The sequence below is a fragment of the Zingiber officinale genome, chromosome 10A (genome assembly GCF_018446385.1).
Source record: "Zingiber officinale cultivar Zhangliang chromosome 10A, Zo_v1.1, whole genome shotgun sequence".
Classification (NCBI taxonomy): Eukaryota; Viridiplantae; Streptophyta; class Magnoliopsida; order Zingiberales; family Zingiberaceae; genus Zingiber; species Zingiber officinale.
The window spans coordinates 19297117-19309874 of NC_056004.1; the positions used below are offsets into that span (position 1 = coordinate 19297117).

The window sequence follows — 12758 nt, forward strand, 5'->3', positions numbered from 1 at the left end:
CATCAAGACTTGGTGGTATTTGGCTGACAAACTGAGATCTAGATAGAAAGTTTAAATAAAATATAAACCCTTATTCATTATCTATCGAACTTATACTTATCTAGGCACCAAGTACAAAAGAAAGATACAATTAATAACAAGTGAACAATTCATCAGGTGACAAGGGAAACTCACAGTCGTATCACCCTTAAATTACTGAAGTTAACTCCTCCCATTGATCGCAAGGATTCAAATTATTCTAGCTTGGAGGTGTATTCATCCATTAATTAAACACAGAATTGAGAGCAAAAATTGTCCATGTACAAAAGAAGTAATAGTCAATAAACCTTGAAGTATACATCTTTTAAAATAATCATACTAAGTTACTGGAGAATGAAATCATCTTGACTTGAAACAATCCAAACATTTTCAAAAGAAAATAATTACCATTTCTTGGGTCTGTGCTGCTGAATCCATGTCAAAAAAATGGGAAGCAAATTAGAAACAATAGAAACTCTTTCATCAGCTAGTCTGCAAGAAAAAGGAGCCCATTGAGGTGGATACCAGTATATAGCACAGGTAGACAACAGAAGTTCATCAAGATCTTATACCTTGTTTTGGAGATAAAGGGTTATTGTATGTTGGTTTTTGCCTTTTGGTTCTAGAATTATTTGAGATCACAAATAGGAGTGAAATATCATAGAAGGAATGCCACATCAAGCTTGTTAAACTCTATCTCATCAAACTAATTATGTTAATAATTCAAGAAAGAATCAATCAAGGGTACCTCAATAAGAAATAGTGTAATAGAATTATGCTAACTTAAAATATAAATTGAATGCATATTCCATTTAAATGAAAAAAATTGAACATCAATAAAAACAACTATATGCACTTAAGATTGTCAAGTTTAACTCTATGGTTCCTTATAAATCTCTTGAATATTGAATCAACAAATTAAAATCATTACTTGAAACAAGAACAAAAAAATCCACTTCCAATTACATGCCAATTTCGTGATCTTTTATCAAACATTAACCGGAAACAATAGCATCACTACACTACAAGAAAATTACTCTATTGTGACACATAAATGCCCTTATAGTATATTTATGGTGACACTAATGTTTTAGTGACATCTTCAAAAAAATACCTTATAAAGTGATGTCGTCTTAGACCCTCCTCACATTCCTGACATTTTATAATGTCATTATACAATATCAATATTAACGTTAAAAGTATCACACTTTAAAGATATAACGACATTCTAAAATGTCAGGAAAAGCCTTTTTTAAGGACATTTATGTATGTCGCATTATCATTATATAGAGACAAAGTTAAATGTCACCAAAACTCATTTATTATGATATTTATATTTTTTTATAAGGACAATAAAAAGTGTTCGTAAAGATAATTTATAAGACCATTTTAAAATGTCACATTAACCAATCTATAATGACATTAATAAATATCATTATAATAATTTATTTTATCATTAATATTTATTTAGAATATATAACATAAATTTCATATCATCACAATTCATTAACCATTTAGAATAGAAAAAATTATAAAAATATAATTTAAAGTGCAAATAGATAATCTAAATTCGTCCAATAAATATTCAAATCAAAATTACAAATGCCCACTAATGACGAGCCCTTTACATTCAAAACTAACTACACTCAAAATATTAAATTTTAGAACTAATAGAGTCTTATCAAATAAAAACTCAACTAACAGACCATCTGCAAGTATCATATTGATTTATAAAAATCTAAGTACCTATCACCTACAAATACAATGAATATATTTGTATTAGTGAAATAAAACAATACAGACAAAAAGTTATTAGAAAAAATGATAAAAACAAAGTATCATTTTATATTCACCTAATAGTAATCTTCGCTTACTATTAAATGTAAATATATTTCATATTTATTTAAAATTCTAATAACACAATAAATAAAAATAATAATAATATTTCAATGAAAGGTTAAAATTATACCAGATGATAATATCAAGTTATCGTTCCTCCAAGTGTATCCTCAAACTTCTATAAAAGATCCTAAGATCTAATTAAACTCTCTTCTGATTCTAGGACAACTTGTATTCTTACTTCATACCAATTTGGTCCTAGTGTCTGGCTCTCTGCTATAGTTTTTGGATCTATGCTATGGAGTACTCCTTTTTCCACAATTTTCATTGAATCAAATAAACTTTTGATCAAAATAGAACATTCAATCTACATAAAAGTGCAAAAAATATAAAAGTTTGAAGAGTTTGAAGATGTGTCAAACAGAGAATAAAAATGAAATTAAACAAACATTACCAATAAAGATGGATGATGAGGAATAAAATTTATGAATAACTACTTGGTGATGTGTGTTGATTACTATTATAATTTGAAAGAGGATTCTGATTTGATTGATCCGAAATCTTTACTTCTAATATTGCAATATTAGAAGTACTCCATATTGGACTTACTTTTTAATTTGCACATCCATATTTTTTCTAATTTTGTCTGTTGTTCCATCACTAGTCGATTGCATGTGCCACGACTAGAAACTTCTCCCTATAAATCAGATGGACTAACACCATCACCAAACATACGTACTTGACCAGGTCTGTATAGTACCATGATTTGAGCAAATATATCATTCTGATTCACTTGACCATTAGAACCTTCAAGAATTTCATTTGTTAATTCATTCATTATAGCTTTTATCAAAACATGACATGTTGATACTTATTAAATACATAATGATAATTAAAATAAATTATTTTTTCTACAACATAGTTGAAGAGTATAAAATAGCTTACTAATCTTTCTGCTACAACATTGCTTGAGGGACTCCCATTGGCATGAGTAAAGCAAGCTTAGAATAATTCAGCTGATGTTGGAGGGTGTCCCTTTTTCTTTTTCCTGCAAATATTTAAGTTCATCCCAATCTAATGAGCAAAAGCTCGATAAATCTGTCCAATCCAAAAAGTCAAAAGTTTGAAGCTTATAAGAAACATTCTCTAAAGCATTTTAAGATCCACCATACTCAACTCATTTAGCAAGTGTTGTAATTCATATGCTACATAATATATTGCACATGTATAGGTAGCTAACAACAATGAAGTCTATATCTTCTGCAAACATTCTATAATTCTGACAACAATAAACTCTATATTATAGATGCATTAAGCTTTAACTTAGTAGTGGCCTTACTATCTTCTCCAATTCTATTAATTTGCCTTTATTTTTTAAATAAAATTTGACTTATAAGAAATGGATTAGTTTTTCAAACAACGGTGTGCCTTAAACTGAAATGATATTCGAGTTCGCAAATGAGGGCATCTACCTAATTGAGGTTGAGGTTATAGTATTAATGCAATGATATTAAAAAATAACTATCCATATGGATAATTATTTAAGTTAGAATTTTCTAATTGAAAACACCAATATCAGTTTTAAGCGGGATGAAAAAAAAAGAAGAGGATTGCATTAAGCTAAATCAACGTACATAGCATGACACCGTGTCAAAAGATAAAGAACCATGATAACACATTCAGACAAAAACACTATCAAGTGGCAATACAAATTAGGAAGCAACCAATTAACACTATCCATGCCACCCCACCATCATTCATCACTCAACAATTGCTTAGAAAGAAATAGAAAGTAAGTTATAGTTTGGGTCCAAACACAAAGAAAAAGGTATGCAGGTTGATGGAGCAGCAAATTCCTTGTCCAACTTGGTAGGAAACAAAAGAAAATAGGACCTCTGTTATACCACTATTAGCCCTGAACTTCTCTAGCTTGGCTTTAAAGATGTGAAAGAAAGGATAGAATACATCCTAATTAAGCCCAATACCACTAACACAAGACACTTAAGGATAGAATACATCCTCTGTTAAGTTAGATAACACATGGGAAAGTAGCAACACAAATATAGGATGATCGAGATGAAGGCAATTCACTCTAATTGCCTAGGGAATCCTAATGAATACATAATTCAAATACTTGCAGGCATTAGCTTTCACGACAGTTGAAAGTTTCACAAGAATAAACAACACCACACATGGTCTTATAATAAACTCTATAGTTTGGGGATACTAAAACTTGTATAGAAATATAACAAGAAAATGAAAAGAAAAGAAAGCATGTTGTCCTCAGGTGACAAGGGGGAGCTTAGCTAACATCATGTAAGATCAAGGAATGTATATCGGCACCTTGCTTGCTGCGGAGGTTGCTGCTGTGAAGAGGGAGGCATGCAGTGGAGACGGTGGATGCGGTGCTACAGGGGAAAGGAAGGAAGGAGGTACGATGGAAGAAAGGCCACCTGCGATGCCGAGGCGATGTGGAGAGGAAGAGGGCCGGCTATGGAGAGATGTGGAGGCGATGCGATGCGGAGCGATACAGAGAGGAAAAGGGTTGGCTGCGGAGAGATGCGGAAGCAATGCGGAGAGGAAAAGGGGCAGCTGCGGAGAGGAAACTTCGTGGCAATGGCAAAGGCGAAACCCTCGCCCTCACCTCAGGGCCCCCGCCGCACCCTGCCCAGGGTCATCACGAGGGAGGTAAATCACGGTAGCTCGGTGGCAAGTACGTAGTGGGCCGAGACTTTTTTGCACAGAGATAGGGAATAAATCCCCGTTGCCCTGCGGACTCGAACCCATGTTCTCAGTGGCAAACTTCCACGCCTTTACCAGCCGAGATAACCCCGTGGGGCGGCTGCGTGGGGAAAGGTAAAGGCTTTAACGAGCGGCTATTTTGCGGAAATGAGGAGAAGGAGAAGGTTTAGGGGTTTAACTAATTATATAATTTTAATTAATAGATTAATATTGATATTTATTAAATATGTAGATAAAGAGTCTAATTTAATATTTATTTTTTTAAAAAAAATATATTTTTGATAAGTATCCTTATAAGATGTTTATCACGACACTATAAAATAAGTGCCGTAAAAAAATGTCACAATAGATTAATTAGATTAATTTTCTTATAGTGTTAATTTCATGTGAAAAATTATCAAAAAAATCAAATGAAGAAAAAAGAATACAGCTTCACATTTGTTTATATTCAGCAGAGTCCTCTCTAAACTTAATGTCCCACTACCTTTGTTAAACAAAAGAAAGACTTCAATTGCAAGTACTCGCAATTGAGAACTGTAACCAACATTTCATTCAAATCCGAAAGATAAAAAACTATAAAAAAAAACACATGAAAGTTGTAAAAAAAAACATGGTGATGAGTTGAACGCATGAGATCGGTGACAAAGAGATTGAGGGAGGCAAAGCATCCAAATGTCACTAGTGTCTGGTTTTGGTACTTGATGCAAAATTATAAGATCTATTTTGAGTCACTGAGAAAGAAGCCGACATTCGATGCCCCTTCTCTTTCATGTATTTTTGTTATTAAGTGCCATACTATTTCTTCTTACACCTGGATATTAGATACAGGGTGTAATGATATATAGGAGTTAAGGAATAGAAGACTGGTCAAGAGATAATTAAATTTGTGAGTTGGCGATGGAGCAAAGGTTGCAGTTATAGTCATCGAAATTTATTTGTTGAAGCTCCCTAATGGACTAGTTTTAGAGTTGGATAATTGTTATTTTGTTCCTGTATTAAAAAAAAATATTATTTCTATTTCATACTTAAATAGAAAAGATTTTCATTTGATGTTTAGTAACAATTCTTGTTATATAACTCTAAATGATATTCTTTATGGAATTGGAGCTTTATGCAATGACATCTACGTTAGATATATTCAGCGGTATACTCAATATCGAAATAAGCAACAAACGTGCTCAAAAGGATGATCAGTTAATCTCCTACTCGTGATATTGTCATCTTGTCCATATAAGTAAGAGACATATGTCTAAATTACACAAGTATAAAATTTTAGAATCAATTGAATTAGATTCATTTGATGCATGTGTCTCATGCTTAAAAGACAAGATGACTAAGTTGTTATTTACTAGAAAAGGTGAACTAGTAGGAGAGTTGTTTGGCTTTACATATACTGATATATGTGGACCGATGTCAACTTGAGCATTAGGAGGTTATAACTATTTCATTACCTTCATTAATGATCGCTCATGATTTGGGCATGTATATCTTATAAGATATAAGTCTAAAGCCCTTAAAGATTCAAAGAATTCAGAAATGAAGTAGATAAATAACTTGATAAAAATATTAAAATACTTCGATCTGATCGAGATAGGAAATACGTAAGTCAAAATTTTCAAGATTATCTGAGGGATAATAGAATATTATTTCAATGGACTACACCTCATATTCTACAACACAATGGTATATCTAAAAGGAGAAACTGAGTCTTGTTAAATATGGTAAAATCAATGATGAATCATGCAAATCTTCCCAAAATCTTTTAGGGTTACGCACTGGAGATAGCTGTTTACTTGCTAAATAAAGTTCCGACGAAGGTAGTCTCTACTATTCCATTTGAAAAATGGACTGATAAGAAACATCACTTATCATACTTGAAGATATAGGGTTGTCCTGCTTATGTAAAGAGGACTATATCAGATAAGTTCAATGCTAAGTCTGATAAGTGTTTATTTATTGGATACCATAAGGAAATTAGAGGATATCAATTCTATCATCCCTTGGAACAAAAAATATTTATTTCAAGACATGTTGTATTCCTAGAAAAAAAAATTCTCTTGTAGAAAAACAGTAAAAGTGATCATACTTCAACAAATGAAGCTTCATGAGTAGACTAACTTGTCAAAACTATACATTTGTAATTCATTTTCCTTCAAACTAATTCATTGGTTTAGTGGCACCCCTTAATAAAAAAGTGTTTTCCAGTAGCAAATGAGATTTTCCTGTAGCAAATGAGAAGCCTTCTATGTCATCATGTAAATGTTTTTGCTCTACATGTTTGTCGCCTCATGGGGTCAAATGGTGAAGAAGATGGAGATGTGCCCCAAATAAAATTAGAAAGATACTTTTCATTTGGATGATACGAGGAAAATCGCCAATGCTTACTCAGAAGATAAAACTAGCAAGACACTTTTGGTCTCCTTGTTTGGGATGTGATGGTTGGAGATGTTCCACAATAAATTTATTGATTTTTTTATTTGACGAGACTTTGTTACTAGTTCTAAAACTAAATATTTTAGATGTATTTTATTAATTAGTGTGTAGTTAGTTTTAGTTCTAAAAAGCTATCATTAGTGTTGTATTTGTAAAATTAACTTAAATGATGAGGTGACTAAAAAAAATTTGCATTAGCACTTTGATTTATATGGATGAATTATGATGATATATAAATTTTGAATTTGAATTACACATTTAAATAAATATTTGCAATAATTTATAATGTCTTTATAAATTATTATAAATGACATTTAATAATGTCATAGATTAGTTAATGGAACATTTAAAATAATCTTATAAATTATCTTTATTGACAACTTTTATTGTCCTTATAAAAAATATATAACACTTATAATTATCAATATAGATTAGTTTAGGTGACATTTAAGTTTATCTTTATTACGATAATAATGTGACATACATAAAATGTCCTCGAAACATGATTATTTCTTGACATTCTTGATTGTCATTATATCCCTAAATTAAGATATTTTTGAAGTTAACATTGCTATTTTATAATGACATTATAAAAATGTAAGGAATGTCATAGGGCCTAAGACGACATCACTTTATAAGGTGTTTATCGATGATGCCATCATAACTTTAATGTTACTAAAAATATACTATATGGGTGTTTATGTGTGCCCTTAAAGAGCATTTTTCTTATAGTGAGGCAAAGCAAGTTATAATATTGGCATATGTTTTTTTTGGTTTAAATCTCCTAATATATTTATCTTTTTTAAAATAAGATTTTTTTTCCCTTACTTTTTCTTAAATAATAGGTCTTTCTATACCTGGTTATAGGTTTAGGCTAAATGGCTAGCTTGGTTGGCCTTGTTCTTGTTGGTGCAATTTCTCTTGAGTCAAAGTTGACTAAGCTTGAGGTGGCTCAAGCTTGAGTCTTAATGTTTGAGGTTTGATGTTTGACAATGTATGGAGATTGTAGGTGTAATTATTCATATGGAATATTGTTGATCAAAGGTTGATCAAAAGAATCAAGTATGTCAAGGTTGACCGAATGCTTGACTGGAAAGTCCTAACTGGAGGTTAGGCAAGGGCAAGACCAACGGAAAGGTTGGTAGTAGTTGGGAAAGTTCTGGTAACTGAAGGTAGGTAGTGTGAAAAGTCCTAGTGAGTGAAACTAGGCAATGAGAAAAGCCCTAGTGAGTGAAGCCAAGTGAAAAACCTTAGTGAGTGAAGTTAGGCGGTGAGAAAAGTCCTAGTGAGTGAAGCCAGGTGAAAAGCCCTAGTGAGTGAAGTTAGGCAGAGAGAAATCTTGGTGAGTGAAGTCAGGTGGTCAAAAGCTCTGGTGAGTGAAGTCAAGCATGTGAAAATCTAGATGAATCAAGGCTGACCAGATATTTGATGTTTGAAAGTCTAAGTGGGTCATGGAGGGCTGGACGATTGGCATGAGACGATAAGTCCAAGTGGGTCAAAGTTGACTAGACACTTGACATGAGGAGGAAAATTCAAGTGAGTTAAAGGATTGATCAGACACTTGGTAGCGAAGTCCCAACAGGTCAAAGTTGACTAGATGCTAGACAATAAGGAGTCCCAACAGGTCACAATTAATCAGATGTTGGACGTGGGAACCCTAAACTTGAGTTAAGCAAGTTTGAGTTGGTTAATCGATCAGGTGATCGATTGAGTCAGAACCCAATCGATCAGTGTATCGATTGGGCAATGCATTTTTGTCGTTAGGAGCTTAATCGATCAGGTGATCGATTTAGAGAAATTCGCGAGAGAATAGAGAGTCTCTTGATCAATTGGGCAATCAATCCAGAGCACTCTCAATCAATCAATTGATCAAGTGATCGATTGGGCAGTGCATTTTTGTCGTTAGGAGCTTAATCGATCAGGTGATCGATTTAGAGAAATTCGTGAGAGAATAGAGAGTCTCTTGATCAATTGGGTAATCGATCCAGAGCACTCTCAATCAATCAATTGATCAATTGAGAGAGGTTTTTCGTGAAGCACAGTGCATGTTGTGCAAAATTGATTAGGAAGGTGCCTAATCAATTCTGGGACTTCTCACAAAAACATAGAGACACTTTGGATTGATCAGTTGATCGATTTAGCTCCTCCAATCGATCAACCGATTGATTGGATTATAAACGTTGCACAGGTTGTGAGCTTTAGACAGCTGGGATCGCCTGAATCTAATGTGACAATTGATTGGGAGTAAGCCCAATCGATCGGGAACCCTAGATTGCGAAGGATAAAGTCGTTGGTGAGATTTAAATGCAACAGAGCTTACATGATTCTCCTCCACTATTGTTCGCCGAACTTTGAGCTTGGAAGACAAGTGTTGTTGCACTTTCCAACTGGTCTAGAGGCATCTTCTTCAACAAAAGATCAAGCAAGAAGAGGTTTTCATTTATATTCTTGTATTTACTTCTTGCTTCAAGTTATATCTTTGTTGTTGAGTTGTACAAGGTTTCTCCACCTCCAGATTGTTCCAAGAAGGAGTTGTTTTCATAGTGGAGAGTGTGCTCGAGTGTGAATCCTTGGATTAGTTACCTCATCTTGAGGTGGATACCAAGTAAATCTTAGTGTTAGCATTGGTGGAGCTTCTCTTCGTGTTTTCCCTTATAAATCATCATTAATGAAGCGAGGTGAGCTATTATATTCACCCCTCCCAGCTCCCGAAGTGTCCCAACATTTCTTTATTTGTGCTTATGTTGGTTCAATCTATATTATTGCATAGTATATATCTGACTATAGAAACCATACTATTGATTTTTAAATTATTTTTTTATTTGGATATAGAGCAATATTTTGTTGCACGCCTGGAGTGCATGATTGAGGAGGAGGGGCCCACATAGGAGGTGCTCATTATTAGGATGTATATTAAAAGTCTACCTTTTTGTATGAACATTTATTTTGAAATGAGAATCACATTGGTTATATGTATGCTGATCCTATCCGAGAACGAGTCGACGGACGCTGGGGAGGTCGCGCTCACGTTGACTGGATGCCGCCTGAAGATGGCGTGGACCTCCAACGAGCGAAGCCTGGAACCACAAGTCGTTAGTACCGAGCCATGGAGGGGTTCCTCGGCGATGACCCTCCGACGCTCAAGTCAGGCAATGGCAAGTGAATGAAGAATGAAGTAGAGAAGGAACAACAACGTAACTGTAGCTACAGTAGTGAACATACCTCCGTCGAAGCCTGGGGGCCCTTATATAGGGCTCCTGGGATGCGCGTGCATGCTTCCCAAGGCATGCACGCCTCCCGAAGCATACCTGGAAAGGACGTATCAGAAAAGCATGTCTGACATAATACCTCAACAACCCGAGCATATCCCTGACATAGCAATGGAAGCTTCCATCGTACAATTCTCTGTCTGATCATGCCGCCGATCATGCCGCCTGTCGATGACACTGGTCCCTAGGAAGATATCGCCAACTGCCCTCTTGTCCGTTACCGGGCCGAGTGGGAAAGCCGCTCGACCTGTTTAAGGTCTGGGTGATACAATAGCTGGGCCGAGCGTCTGCTCGGCCGATGACTTGCGAGCGGGGGAGCCCGTCTGTCGAGTCGAAGCTGCGCCCACTGCTTAGCTGAGCGGGGTGACCACTCGGCCTTCGTCCCTCTTTCGAGCTTTATGAGCGTCGAAAGCTCAGTGTTCGACCAAGCTGTCGAAGTGTCAGATCGGCTACTCCTCCTGCCGATCGGGAAAGTAGTTCACCCGCTCAGATGCCTACCTAGGACGCTGACCACTTCAACCTCCTGCCGGGTGGCCCCACCTTACCTCCGGATCACGTGCCCCCCTCAAGTCTAGTTGAAGGAGGCTGCAAGTCCGACTGACTGGACAAGTAGTCTGGTGACCAATTGGCCGATTAACTAATAGGTGGGTTGCATCCCGATCGGCCGGTGTAGGACTGATCTCTCTCTGTCGGTCGGCGCATTGAGCCTTTGTACTCGGATATGTTAACGTGTGAGCTTTTTCACCATTGCTCCTAGAGGAGCGTGAGCTGGGCGGGCAATGCTGATACTGCCCAAATCTCCTCAGAATTCACGCAAATCACCCCCATTAAGGCCGAGCACGCGCCCGCGCCCATTAAATACTGCCCTTTGGGAGGGCGCCACGTGTCGCTAACGCAGCCGTCGCACGTCCGAGATGACAGCTATTGATGTGACGTTTGGTGGTTTGAATTCAACGGTTGGATGTGCTCTTGGATTCCCAAGCCCTAGATCGGACGGCTCTGGTCGGCTATGCCCCTCTTTATAAAGCCTCAGCGTCGCCTTTCCTTACTCTGCATTTTCTTCATGTTCTCCGACGATTTTGCTCCGGTGATTCTGCTTGCGTACATTTCTCCAGCGATCCTCAGCTTCCTCAAGCGACTTTTCTCTCCGTAAGCCTTTCAACCTTTCCCTCTCCATTGTTGTTTTCCCGCTGCTCTTTTCTGCCGCCGTATTTTTCAGCTTTCTGTGTTTTCCGGCCATCTTTCCCTCAAGTCTTTTGCCTTTTCATTTCATGGCCATGGCAAGCTCTTCGCAGCCATCCGACCCCGCTCCCAGTCTCTGGTATACTACCATGGAGACCCGGTTCGACGCGGGCGATGCCGCGAGTTTGATAAACACCTTTGAGCTTCCTTCCGACCATGGAATAGTTCTAGCCTCTCCGTCCGATCAGCCCAATGACCCGTCGGTCGGCACAATCTGTTTCTTCTGAGACCAATTTGTGGTCGGTCTTCGGTTTCCCATCCACCCCTTCATAATCGAGGTTTGCAACTACTTTCGTGTCCCCCTCGCCCAGCTCGCCCCCAATTCCTTTCGCCTGCTGTGCAGCGTGGTAGTGTTGTTCTGAGTGCACAACATTCCACTGACCCCTCAGGTCTTCCACTACTTTTATTACCCTAAACAGTCCGAGCTGGGTACTTACCTGTTCCAATCTCGCATTGGTCTAGTCTTTTTTGATAAAATGCCCTCCTTCAACAAACACTGGAATGAGTATTTCTTCTTTCTGAGACTCCCCGAGCTACCAAGCTTCCAGACCCGATGGTAGGTTGGGCTTCCTACTCAACCTGATTTGAAGAGGTACAAGACCCGGCCGGACTACCTCCATGCTGCTAATATGCTGGCCGGCCTGAAATTCGACATTCATAAGTTGCTGCCAGAGGGAGTGATGTACGTGTTTGGGCTAAGTCCGATCCGAACGAAGCTCCCGAGCAGCTTAGGTACGAAATTCCTCAACCTTCTTCCCTTGAGTCTAACTGATTCTTATCTCCTTTTGCAGCCGACATCATGATGTGCACTCGGGCAGCCGACATAATGAAGGCCAAGCAAGCTGAGATTGAAGCAACTGCAACCAAGGAGATGGAATAGCTCGGCTCGCAGGAAGGTACAGTTGAGGAAACCCCAGTCAGCTCGCAGGAAGGTACAATTGAGGAAACCCCAACTGTGGGGGAGGGGACAGTCGAATGGACGGCCAGCGTAGGAGGGGCTGCCGACCTGGGCCCGGTCCAAGGAGTGTCACCCATCATACATGCTGAGGGTTCGGGGTCCTCGGGTGATGAGGTGCCACTCACCTGCAAGAAACGTCGAACGGATGCGTTTTCCCGCTCCGCCACTTCGGCCGTACAAGCCTCTACGGGGGGAGGCACCCCCTCTCCAGCTACTCTTACAACAGTGGAGGCTACTTCTTCCGATCGGACTCTATC

At 37.7% G+C, this 12758-nt stretch overlaps 1 long non-coding RNA gene across 1 annotated transcript; it reads right to left on the reverse strand.

The window, feature by feature from the left end:
- Positions 1-278: 278 nt before the first annotated feature.
- LOC122028071 lies at positions 279-4575 on the reverse strand. The gene is made up of 3 exons (XR_006124624.1): positions 4201-4575; positions 2803-2905; positions 279-510 (listed from the first exon to the last, which is right to left on the reverse strand). It is a non-coding gene; the product is annotated as an uncharacterized LOC122028071 (long non-coding RNA).
- Between the last annotated feature and the right edge of the window lie 8183 nt (positions 4576-12758).